Source organism: Sander lucioperca, chromosome 7, assembly GCF_008315115.2.
Source record: "Sander lucioperca isolate FBNREF2018 chromosome 7, SLUC_FBN_1.2, whole genome shotgun sequence".
In the NCBI taxonomy this organism is placed as follows: Eukaryota; Metazoa; Chordata; class Actinopteri; order Perciformes; family Percidae; genus Sander; species Sander lucioperca.
This window is the reverse complement of record NC_050179.1, coordinates 2,550,720-2,563,556: the sequence shown is the minus strand read 5'-3', so window position 1 is coordinate 2,563,556 and position 12,837 is coordinate 2,550,720. Positions and strand designations below refer to the sequence as shown.

Here is a 12,837-nt window from a genome sequence, read left to right as displayed (position 1 = left end):
GTATAGCTTGTGATTTGAACCGAATCCCATGTTTCCTCCCAAAGCTTCACCCGAGTGTCCGAAAGCCTCAGAACCTTGCACGGCTACGTCCATCCCCTCTTCCCAGTGGCTCTGCCTGCTACAGACTCTGCATATCAACATCAAAAACAATTAAAAAAAAAACTCCTTAACAGCACCGTCTCATCCCATCACACAGCACAAGGGAGAGAGATCCCAAGGACTTAATCTAACGGCGGTACTGTATCCAAACAATGAAGGATCCCCAGCATTTTGTTGCTGAAAAGACTTTTAAAGACTCGTAACGCCAGGCAGTGTTTCCCCCCCCCCCCCCTCCCCCCTTAAAGCACAGTGTGTCTTTCCTGACTTTGGCTCCCTTGTTTTCAGTGTTAACAGCGTGATGGGACTGAGGTTTCAGGATGGTGGCAAGGGTACGCTTTAACGGCCCTTCAGCTCCTTTATAGACCCCCCCACCCCCCCCCACCCCCCCCCCACCCACCCACCCACCCACCCCCCCTTCCCATTGCTCCCAGTCACGATCTATGGTCACCACTGAGCATGCACCAGAAAGGCTGACTCCAGACAGACAAATACTATATATACAATATGAATACATATAGCAATTTTAATGGACTTTTTTTGTTCAGTTATAGTTTTAATTTATTGTATTGGTTCATTCTGGTAATGAGAAATAATATAATGTTTTGTGGATTTATTTCTTTTTTTTCTTTTGTTGAATTATTATTATTATTATTATTATTATTTGCTGTATGGTATTTATGAGCACACACTCAAACAAATACACACATTCAACAAATTCAAGCAATATGTGCCGTTCCTTCTTTGGAGAGTGATGTATATACTTTGAAATGCACTTTTTCTGCTTTCTGGTAACCAAGTTAAGTTACCCCTTACACCCATGGCAACAAGATATTTGGAAAGCAAGGTCTTAAGATTAGATAGTATAAATATGGAGCCACTGTTTCATATTTGGATGATGGCACAGACATCCCACTGAAACAGGATAAGTGTATATTCATGGATTTGTCGCAATCGAGGGCTCGTGCAGAGGAAGACAAAGTAGCCCCACACACTGATCACTCATTAACAGTAAAACATTTACTTCCAGTGTCAGTGAGTTCTTGCATAACAACAACTATATGCAGACAAATGCATACTCTTCAACAACTTTGAGATTTATAGACTCGCACCAGTGTCCTCTCCGAGCCAGCACCAGTTCGTCATCATCATAGCACGTCCCACCAAAGCTGAAACCAACACACACACGCCCTATACTGTATGCACTTATACTTCATTTCACATATTCAGAGCGTAGGCCCTACACACACCCTTTTGTTCATTCTCAGGGGATCTTTCAGTGAGCCAAGCCCGGCACAGGGTACAGGTACAGCTGCTGGTACATCAGCACAATGCATGTCCGTAAAGCTCCCTCGCTTTCTCCCTCTCTGTCTTTTTTTTTTTACTCTTATTTCTTATTTTCCAAAGCTTTGATGGAAACAGCGTAACAAAACAGAATGAAAATAAAGCGGAACTTCATGTCTTGAGGTGAAAGAAATGAAAACGTTGCTCTCCTGGTGCGAGATGGTTATTTATTTATAATGTAAAATGGGTTTTGTTTTTTCTTTGACCCTTGATTAACTTTTCTCTATGGTGATCTCTGACCTTTGACCCTGGGCTGCTGCAGCTACAGTAAGTTCAGATAGATTCCTCTGTTCCCCCGAGACTCAAGCAACCTCTCCTCTCCTCACCCTCCTCCCTATATTTTTAAGAAATGTTGTTAGAATTATTTATGACATGTAACAAAGATGATGCAGGCTGTCCCATTTGCTAAAATTGTTGTTATCGAAATATTATATTATTATTATTATTATTATTATCATTATTATTATGTTGTTGTGTAAATAGCAACTCATCTAAGAACACTGATGAATTTAGATGAGTTTTTAAAAGAAAATCCTGATACCTTAGGCTGCTTGATGCAAAAATACCTCAGGTTCTATTGAAAGGCTTTTCCTTCCCCTGTACATGTTTTGTGAAGATGAGACAAAAATACAGACATGACAAAATACAAACTCTCTGCTTCTTCTTCTTCTTCTTCTTCTTCTTCTTCTTCCTCTTCTTCTTCTTGTGTGCTTGTATGGGGGCTAAACTGGGGGCCAGGAAGGGAATCCCACCAAACAGACACATAACACATTACGACATCCCGAGTCCTGGAGTCTTGCTATTGATTTTGTGTTTAACCAACTCCACTCTGACCACACAACACGGCTTCATTGATTGTTTTTTTTTTGTCAGACTATCCCACAAGCTTTCTAAATGCTGATGGGATGGTGAATTATTTAATAGAGCAGATGTGTTCCAAATAACTTTCTGGAAAGGCAAACTAGCTGTATTAAGTTTACACCAAATTATTGCTTATAGTGTAATAAGATTGAATGACAATTCAATACAAATGTTAAGAGTAAAAAGTACCACAATGTAAAAAATATTCTTACTTCAAGTTACAGTAAAGCCCTAACAATAATACTTTGTAGTAAAAGTGCAAAGGTATCATCAGCTAAATGTGCTTAAATATGAGGCTACAACCAGGACAAGGTTAGGTTAGCTTAGTTTAGCTTAAAAACTGGAAATGGGGAAACAGCTAGCCTAGCTCTATCATGTCCACCCAAAACGATCTAAATCTGCCTACCAATACCTCTGCAGCTCAATAATTAAGACATTATATGTTGTCTGTTTATTCTGAACAAAAAACAAAGTGTAAAAAATTAAAAGTTGGATAGATCGTGTAGATATGAGAGTGAGATCGAGAAAGCAAATAAGCATATTTCCCTTAAAGTACAATGTTTCCCTAAGGCAGGCTACCTCAAGTGTGTGTGTGTGTGTGTGTGTGTGTGTGTGTGTGTGTGTGTGTGTGTGTGTGCGTGCGTGCGTGCGTGCGTGCGTGCGTGTGTGTGTGTGTGTGTGTGTGCGTCCATCAGTGATACAGTCCCACAGGAGAGAGAGAGAGAGAGAGACACACACATACACACACAGAGGCATGCCCCTTTCAGGAATATATGTATATACGTATATGTATGTGTCTTATAAAAAGTGAAAAGTGACCTGTTAATCCACGTCACCCTGATGTTCCGTCTTCTCTCAGATTGACTGGAGTGGAAGGGCGGCTACTGAGGGTGCAGTGTTTGCCATGATGTGATGTATTTGAACAGTGCTTACCTTCAGGGGATGAGAGAATGAGGTGAGGTAGTTGTGTGTGTGTGTGTGTGTGTGTGTGTGTGTGTGTGTGTGTGTGTGTGTGTGTGTGTGTGTGTGTGTGTGTGTGAGAAAGAGAAAGACAAAGAGAGGTATTTGCGCCCAGAGGACACAGAGTACACCGATGTTACAAAAAACGGCGTCCTCCTCCGTTGGATTTGGATGCAATTCATCGAGTCCCCTCAATGGGGGCTTGACTACAAAGGCAGTTTTGGTTTCATGATGTCATGGTGGAATTTCACCTTGTGCATTCAAACAACAACTCTCTGCAAACAAAGCATCCCTCCCAAAGCCCAACCATTTGGTTTAATCTAGCCAGAACAACCAGCGTGTTGTTCTGGGACCGAGTGAGGTAAGGAGAAGCAGCAAAGAAGATGGAGACACACACACACACACACTCAAACACACATACAGATGCAAAACCAGATGGCCCTTGGCCTTTTTCAATGAGCACAATGCTGTCTTAATGAGCTTTTCACTGAATCCAATAGGAGACAGGCAGAGGTAATTACATTACCAGCATCTCCAGCTGAGTCCCTCTGCTGGTCCGTGTGTGTGTGTGTGTGTGTGTGTGTGTGTGTGTGTGTGTGTGTGTGTGTGTGTGTGTGTGTGTCTGTGTGTGTGTGTGTGTGTGTGTGTGTGTGTTAATTGTATTGCCATAATGGGAATTCCCCATCACAAGACCAGTGTGTGGTAATGGAGTAAATTCCACTTTCTTCTTCACTTTCATTGTCTCTAACATGAGCAGCCTGCCCGGCATGTTGGTGTCTCTATATATCACCTGGATCATAACGGATAATCCTTTCACAATATGCTTCCTCTGTATGTGATGTGTGTTTGGTTTTTTCAAGGTGCCCTCAGCTCGTATATCATATGGATCTGCATCTCGGGTAACCTGCCCGTCGACAGTCTCCAGTCCACTCTGCTGAAGTCGGCACTTCTATGCAGGTTTCTTGTTGCCAACGTACTGTAAACTCCTACAGTGGAAATAGCTTTCTGATGCAGTTTTGCATAGTTATCCCTTTTGTTTAGTTTTCATTCATATATTGAAGAAAGAAAGAAGCACTTCCATCAATGGAGCAATTGTTTTTCCACTCTGTTGTTGCCGATGCCGAAATACACACACATGCACACACAGGACCCATAGACAGAGGTGTGAAAGCTCCAAGCAGTTGAGGGTTCGGTGCTTTGCTCAAGGGCACCACGACAGTGCCCAGGAGTTGAATTGTCACCTCTCCAGCAGTCTACGCTCCGTACTTAGGTCCGTGCAGGGCTTGAACTGGCCACCCTACGAACTGAGCAACAAATATATGAGAAGGCTAAAGCCAGACAGTCAGCACGAAAGAATGCAAATGTTTGTTGTTGTGTGTGTGTGTGTGTGTGTGTGTGTGTGTGTGTGTGTGTGTGTGTAAAAATAGTTGCCAATTATATTTTGTCAATGAACTATTCACTTAAGGAATTAATTATTTCTGCTCCAATCTGCATTTGTTAGGTTCTTATTTAGTCGTGTTTTGTCCCTTATCTGTATGTGCATGTTTGTATGAATGTACTGTTTGCTGCTTGTCCACCCAGTATGTGTGTGTGTATAGATGTGGCCTGCATGTTTAAGTGTCTATGCGTAACTGCATGTGTGTGTTTCTACATGGAAAATGCGTAATGTGTATATGCATTTGTGTGTATGTGAATAAATGGTCATGTTAGTAAAGCTCATTTAAATTGAACGAAAAGTGTGACGCATTTGAGTGTGCATGAATGTTTGTTGCATGTGTGTGAGCGTGCGTGTGAGTGAGTATCCTTCCTCTCACATCGTCTGATGGGTACCAGACGAATCCATGCTAAGGGGCTGCCTGGCGCCTGGTCCCAGGCCTTCTATATGGAAACAGTTAGGAACTGTTACATCAGCAGGCTACGGCACTCTATCTCTGCTTTTCCACTCGCACACATGTGCACACACATCCAAAGTGCACTCACACGTATTTTCACAGAACATGCCCACTCTCTCTTCCTCTCTATCTTCTTTCTGTGTTGCTCCCTTTTTGCAAACCTTCAATCTCAAACGCACACTCATTACACACGCTCGCTGCTCGAAAGTTGCGTCAGCACAGCATTCCACACTTTTCCACGCGTCACCAAGGATGACTGACTCCAAACAGCATTTCTTGCCCTTTTTTTTTTCCATGGAAAACTCTTGTCCTTATATAACCCTGTAGTCTGGCAGCCTGCTTGTCCTTCTCTTTCTCTCAGTCTGTCTCCCTCACTCTAACCTCTCTCTCATCCCTATCCATCTCTCACGCAAGCGGGCAAAAACTTGAGCCCTGTGGGCTGGAAGGCCAGGCAGCCTGTGGTAGTTCCCCTCTCCTCTGTGCCAGGCCAACAAGAGCCTTGGTACAAACATATGTGTCCAATATTATCTTCCTGCTGCTGCCCTCGTGCAGTCATAAGCACAGTTCATCAGTCTGTCTTCATTTCTACATGATTTACAACTCACCGCAGTGAAATGAGCTGAATAAATGAAGGCAGGCAGATCATTAGGGCCTTTTCTGCAGCAGCAGGCAAATGCGTCTCTGTGCGTGTATGTGTGTATTTGTGAGGCCTGTGGTGAAGAGGAAGCCCTGGCTGTCTCTGAGGCTCAGCAGGCCTCAGGTAATCCAACTTAATGCAGTTAGTGCTGTCATGGCCACCTGCATATTACACACCGCAGCGTTACAGCAAGACAAGAGGGGGTGTCTAGACTGGCAAATCACTGGAAAACAAAGAAAGGCTGCGAGGAGCTCACTGTGCTGTCTGGAGCCTTTGATATGAACAACAGCAAAAGAAGATCACAGAAATGGGTTATAGTAATTGTCAGGGATCCATCTGGTTGATTTGAGGAGGTTGAGGCGTTGATGGAGTCTAAAGTGGCTTGATTTGTGCACCAGAAAGTAGACAGACAGCCATTCTGATTACTTAGGCAGGTGTTGTGTAACTGAATGCTGCCACCTACTGCTGGCTCCCAGTCAAACTCAGCAGCTTCAGTTTGTCCCCTGACAGGAAGGTGAGAGGCGATCAATACTTTTGTTCCACGAGTCAAGCCAGCAGCAGATTGAATGTGCATCAGTCTGCCAGTCCTCGGGTTTCGCTTAGCTTCTGTTTTCAGCAACGAAACTAAATGAATGGACAAAGAGAAAAAAGAGAAAGTAACAGTATTTCCTCTCTGTGTGCTGTATGTAACAGAGGGGCAGCCCCTCCTCACTGTCAATGTGTGTGTGTGTGTGTGTGTGTGTGTGTGTGTGTGTGTGTGTGTGTGTGTGTGTTCAAAGTGCTGACTAAAGCAGCTGATGGTGCTGACATCTGACTGTGTCTTTCTAATGGTGGAACAAACTGCAACTCTCTCACTCTCTTCCAGCATCAGCTCCATCAGCACTCTCTGCCCTGGTCCAAACCCCATCAATGCGTCAACACACACACGCACACACACACACACACACACACACACACACACACACACACACACACACACACACACACACTCTCTGCCACTGTAGTCGGCAACACACAGTATATCCCACGGCTCAGCGTCTGCACCTCCAAAACCACATCCCGGACCACCACCAAAGAAGACGGTGCTTCAGGTCAATGTGGCACTGCTGACACGAGGTCAGACACTGCCTCATCTCTCTGAGTGATCAGGACCAGTATGAAAACTAGACTAATTACAGGTTTGGCTTTGACACATGTAAGTGTTAGTTTTCCCTCAGGTGGCAAACAGTATCAACCAGTCCAACCCAGGTACCATAACTGACCCTTTGTCAGGTGTTCTGGTCCTCTGGGAAAGCCTTGCACTCTTGTCAATACTTTCCTTTTCTTACCGACTCAAATTAAATCTTAAATTTTATCTTTTTCTGGCATTAACCATGAAGGTATTCCTGAATGAATCTATAATGTAGAGCTCTGTTTGCGTATACTTTAAACGGCATGTCGTACTTGTCCGTAGATCTTTAGCTTTAGATGATCAGGGGTACGTACAACTTTTCTTCTTATAACATACCTGAGGTAAAAAAAAAATGTTTTTCTCTCTTATCATCTTAAGCTAATGAAACTTTACAGGGATAAACCTCAATGATTTTTGTAATATGGTGGTTACTTTTGTCCAATTTGATAACATTTCCATTAAAATTCATATAATTGTATATTTATTTTAACACTATTAAAACACACCTTTGTCATTTTCCTCTATTAAACTTATAATGATATATGAAGAAGAAAAAAAAGATATGGACAATATTAAAAATAGCATCGTTTTTTACATGGGACATATATAATAATAGGATAATAATGATAAAATGATCAAATAAGCCTCTTTAAAGTACCAGCATAGTGTGATGGGAATCCCCATGCCATGTTGGTGGCCATGAAGTATACACAAACCAATTTGATTTTTAAACAGTGTTTAAATATAAAAAAAATTTATTGAGAGATTATGTCTTACTCTAACATCAAAAATGATGTTGTTATGTAAAATGGCAAACAGTTTTTTGCGTGTGTGTGTGTGTGTGTGTGTGTGTTTTTTAAATGTACTTAGCACAGCAGCTACAAAATGTTACAGTAATAACACATGCATATATTTGAGGGTAACCTTTAGAAGTTATAGGCATAAAATACTATAATACCTTAAAACAGACGTATTTGGAAAACAAAAATCCATTTCCACTGTAAACATGCCCCTATGTTTTGGTGTTTGAGGAGGACTGGTTTAACAAGCACAAAGACATAATGACTTATATGTTACTAAGACAGAATGTCACACACAGCAGACTGTTTGCTGCTGACACACAGTGTCTGTGGCTACCGCACTGTTATCATTTCTCCTCTCTCTGCCCATGACCTCAGAGCCACATGCAAGCTATTTCTGTTGAGTTGCTTCTGGCAGAAAATGACTTCATGTCTGATTTGCTTAAAACAGAGAGGGGGGGGGGGAGCTGTATCACTGTGTCCATGTAAATGTTATTGCATTAAAACAGGATACGTTGACTGTTCTGTAGACTACTCTAGTTGGTTTGGGTTTGATGCACCAAGAGGCAAGACTGTGCATGCGCCTCTTACTTTCCTTTCCTTTTTTTTCTCAGTGCCATCCTTCTGCTTTCACTTCTCTCCTTTTCTTGAATGTGTTGCATCTCTTCTCAGTCCCCTCTTCTCTCTCCTTTACCCGCAGCTTCCCATCTTTCTCACTACGACACTGAATCTCCATCTGGAGTTTCAAATCCATCCCCTTCCTCTCCTCCACCTCTCTCGCCTTCTTTCTAGGACGGGAGCGCTGGAGTCAGGTAGGTCTGCAGACATGAGTAATATTGTGGCGGAGACTGACTCATACACCAAGACATCAGCCGTCAGTGTGGAGCCAGCAATGACACAAGCACGAGAACAAACACACACACATTATGAACTGAATCGACACAGACTTGGCGGTGCCGACAATACGAAACCAAGTCAAGTGGCCATTATCATCACCTTATATTGTGTGATCATCATTGAGAAAATGAAAATGAATCCATTAGTGATGAGATCAGACTCTAACAGTAAACATGTCCATGACACACACACACACACACACACACACACACACACAAATCTGCCTGTCTGCAAGAAGCCACTTAGGTGAATGCATGTGTTTTATTTTTGAACAGACATCATGTCTAATTGGGAGTTTATTATCATCATAATATCACACTTATTTAGGTAATGTGCTGATCTTGAGCATTTTTTTTAAAATAATGTTGGTAGGATCTTTTTTTGGAATCAAGCACTTCCAATGAACGCATAGTTTCAGTTTTAATTAGGACAAAAATTGTTCTTTAAAAGCATTTAAAAGCTACAAAACAAATGTCACATGGAGTTACTGTGTAATTTAGGTAAACACACAAACACTAATGCGTACACACTCCTCATTCAATCTCTTAAACATTTATTATTCATGCAAGAGTAATGTGAGGTGTCTCCATTTTAATGCCTCCTAATGGCTTTTTGAGTTACCGCTGCCAGCTATGAATAAATCATATTAGTCATGGGGCAGCCAGTACCTCACTCACCCTGGCAGCACAGAGCTGATCTATAGGTATGTGTGTGTGTGTGTGTGTGTGTGTGTGTGTGTGTGTGTGTGTGTGTGTGTGTGTGTGTGTGTGTGTGTGCGCGCGAATCTTTCTGATTCTAAAAAAAGGTTCAGACAAAGAAAAATCTTTATATTTTTTTTTCTTATCTTATCATTTTAAACATAAGACATTTCTAGTGTGTGAGGAGTGTGTGTGTGTGTGTGTGTGTGTGTCACAGTGACCACCATACTGCAACACTCCGCATGGTTGTAAGTCACTCTCCATACAAACACTGAAGCTCATGTGTAGAAAAAAATGTGTATGTACAGATAACTTCTCTAACTAATCTATGGACCTTTTTCCACAGAAGACATTTTGACATGTTACAGTAGGAAAAGGTGCACAGGTGTAAATCATAAAATTACTGGTGGCTCAAACGGACACTTGAATGGAACACAGCTGTCGTCAATGTCATTAGTAACACCTGTGCTTTTCTACAATGAGGTTATAAAAAGGCCTATAGACCTTTTCAATGGAATTCCATTGCTAGGTAACAGCCTGGGTCCTTGTTAACTTCCTGTCAGCTGATGTCATTAACAAACACTGCAACAAGAAATATATGTTAAGGTCCCTTGCCCTTTAAGACAAAATAAATTGGGACATACTTAGAATGTTTATAACAGTGAAATGGTCTGTCGGATGCTTTCACGCTCTACATCAACAATTGTGAAATTGAAAGACTGTGTTGTCATTACAAGTTTTTCATTTTGGTAAGTCATGAAAAGCACAGGTGTAATTAAAACACTGATGTCTTCAATGTATGCCTATTGTAATACATTGCAATCATACTGTAAGGTGTAATATGTTGCTCCACCCATGCCTCCTGTATGTAAGGTACAGTTTATCACTGCCAAGCTTAATCAACAATCACCCTAATTTGAGTATAATAAACGTGACAATGATAGTATTTAATGGCGTAATGTTAGAGTGCATTACAGTGTATTGTTTTTTTACTGAATCTCTCAGATTAGGTCGGATACAGGAGGAACTGACGTAGATCTCTCTCATGCACTGCACCGACTGTGAAGATTTGAAATGGGAACATATCGACCCCTGGATGGCTCAGTATTGACAGGCGGATGGATTTCAGGAAGTGACCTTGGCTAACTCAGTCGAGCACCTGACCAGAGCCCAGCTCGTTTTCCCACAGAGCACATCTCTGGCACCAGCCTGGCCTTCTGAAATCACACTGCGGATCAAATCCTTGTGAGAGGTAAACATAGTTCGCTGGACTGGTCTTAGGTCAACGCAGACTGAGCATAGGTCAGTGTAGTCATGCTGCAATGCTGTCATGAATTTGGAAATGGGAGGGTGTCATAAACTGTGGGTGAAGAGTTAATGGAGAGGTTGGAGGAGACTGAAACTGCCAACAGTAATAGGCTGTAACAACTGTAACACTGTTCTATTCCCAGTAGGCCATGACAGCGTGAGCCAGCATGCACAATGCCAGGACCCTGAAACTGAAGCCATCATTCATTTTTATTATTTACACCTGTGCTTCTCCTACTGTGACATATTAAAATGTCTTCTGTGCGAAAGTGCTCCAAGAGAGACTATAACTTCTAATTTGCGATTGTAAAGAGACATATAGGTCAGGTCCTACCACCTGCTCATGAGCAAGGCACAGAAAGCTCAGGTTTTACAACATCAGGCTCTGAGATTTCTGCTTCCATTCCAGTAATCCCAGAATCATTTCTAAATAGTTTTAATATAGATTTTTGTAGGTTATTGTCTCTTATGTAGAAAGTCGTTCTGATGGAAACCGTTCACAATTAGCTCTGTGGATGACAAAGATTCTAAAGTACTAATAGTAACATAATTTTTGTAAGATGCTTCGAGCACCGCAAATTAAATTGCATTGACCTCCACTGTACTATAACGGGGACAGGCATTTCTGAAACACGTATCTCAAAACCTAAAGTTTTGCTGCATGGCTAGATTTTACTTGAGCTAAAAAAAGAAATATGATCCTGTCAAAATCAGTCTATTTCTGACCAAACATAGACGTTTTGAAGCTATAAACATACAGATAAATGCAAATATATTTTAATAAATTGTTTGATAATTTTAAGCCTTTCTTTAAACTTTTGAGGGCCTGTACTGTAGATACTAAACAAAAATATTTTGTTTATAATTTGGATGAACCAACCCCTCAATTACTGTTTCTTAGAGACTGACATTGGTCTATTACAAGAGCTGATGTGAAGTTAGGTCTCATGTTATACCTTGCATCTCAGGGACTCTCTCCATTTTGAGTGGAAGACAACTTCTAGCACAGATCCTGGACCAGCTGAACCCTTCAGTATTTACATTTTACAACATAACTGTATTAGAACTAAAACTGATACTAAGTAAATGCAGTGTAACGTCTGCACAGGCCTGCTGTCAACAAACATCCCACACCGCCCCCGTGTGGCTGTTAACAGCATTACATCAGGTTTAAACGTTCCACGGGCGTCCTGTCAATCATCGCTGTAACTCCGCCTCTCAGCGAACTGATTGGAAGGCAGAAGGGCGCTGGAGTGTCAACGAGCCAATCATGTGGCCCTGTCTCCTGTTAACAGGGCTCCTGTTCTGAATGCCCTCTCTGTCACCTGTAGGCTACTGTTATTTATAGAAGCCGGAGGATGCTGCGTAGAGGAATGGAAGAGGAAGGGAAGGAGGAGTAACTAGGGAGGAGAGGGTGAGACAGAAAATGACGTCCACGTCTCGCTCTAATGGTCTTTTAGAGAGAGACAGACAGGAAGAGAGGAGACCAGTCATTTTTGCAGGGCTAAGTGGGCTACATATTGATTACATCTTTGTAAACTGCATCCCTCTGACTGATGGGGGAAATGGGTGAAAGAGAAGAGGGAATTGAAGAAGGGAAAGATCTATTAAAAGCTAAAATAATGGTCAGTTAAGGTAAGGGCATGGGTACATGATGAAATATGTGACTAGATATTCCTGTACCAAAATAGAACACCCGAGAAAGAAATAAATGACATATTTCACTGTGTGGTCACTAAATCACATTTTGTATTATCTAAGTTGCAGATACAGTATCTTGTGAAATATATATATATATATATATATATATATATATATATATATATATATATATATATATATATATATATGCTATGTCATGATTCTCTGTAACTAACAATTACTTTCGTTAACGATTCATCCGTCAATTATGTTTCCATATGATCGCTTAGTAAATAAATTGTGAGAAAATTGTGAAAGAAGCCCATCACTATTCCTCAGAACTCATTGCTACTTCAAATGTCTAGTTTCATTCAACCGTCAGTCCAATACTTCAACATTTTCAAATTACAGAGCACCAAATCCTCAATCTCAGCAATTGGCATTTTTTCTTGATCATTGACTTAAAGGATTAATCAATTATCAATTTTTTGGAAATCAAATTTTTTCTTGATCAATTAATTACCTGTTTTAT

General features: G+C 41.3%; 1 protein-coding gene across 4 annotated transcripts in view; it reads left to right on the top strand.

The window, feature by feature from the left end:
- The window catches only part of dusp8a (dual specificity phosphatase 8a), a 45,492-nt gene extending 45,162 nt beyond the window's left edge, over nt 1-330 (top strand). For all 4 annotated transcript variants that reach the window (XM_031282739.2, XM_031282740.2, XM_031282741.2 and 1 more), the window contains one exon: nt 1-330. This exon is cut by the window's left edge and continues 1,697 nt beyond it. The gene's annotated coding sequence lies outside the window, so the exon portion shown is untranslated.
- Nucleotides 331-12,837: the final 12,507 nt, after the last annotated feature.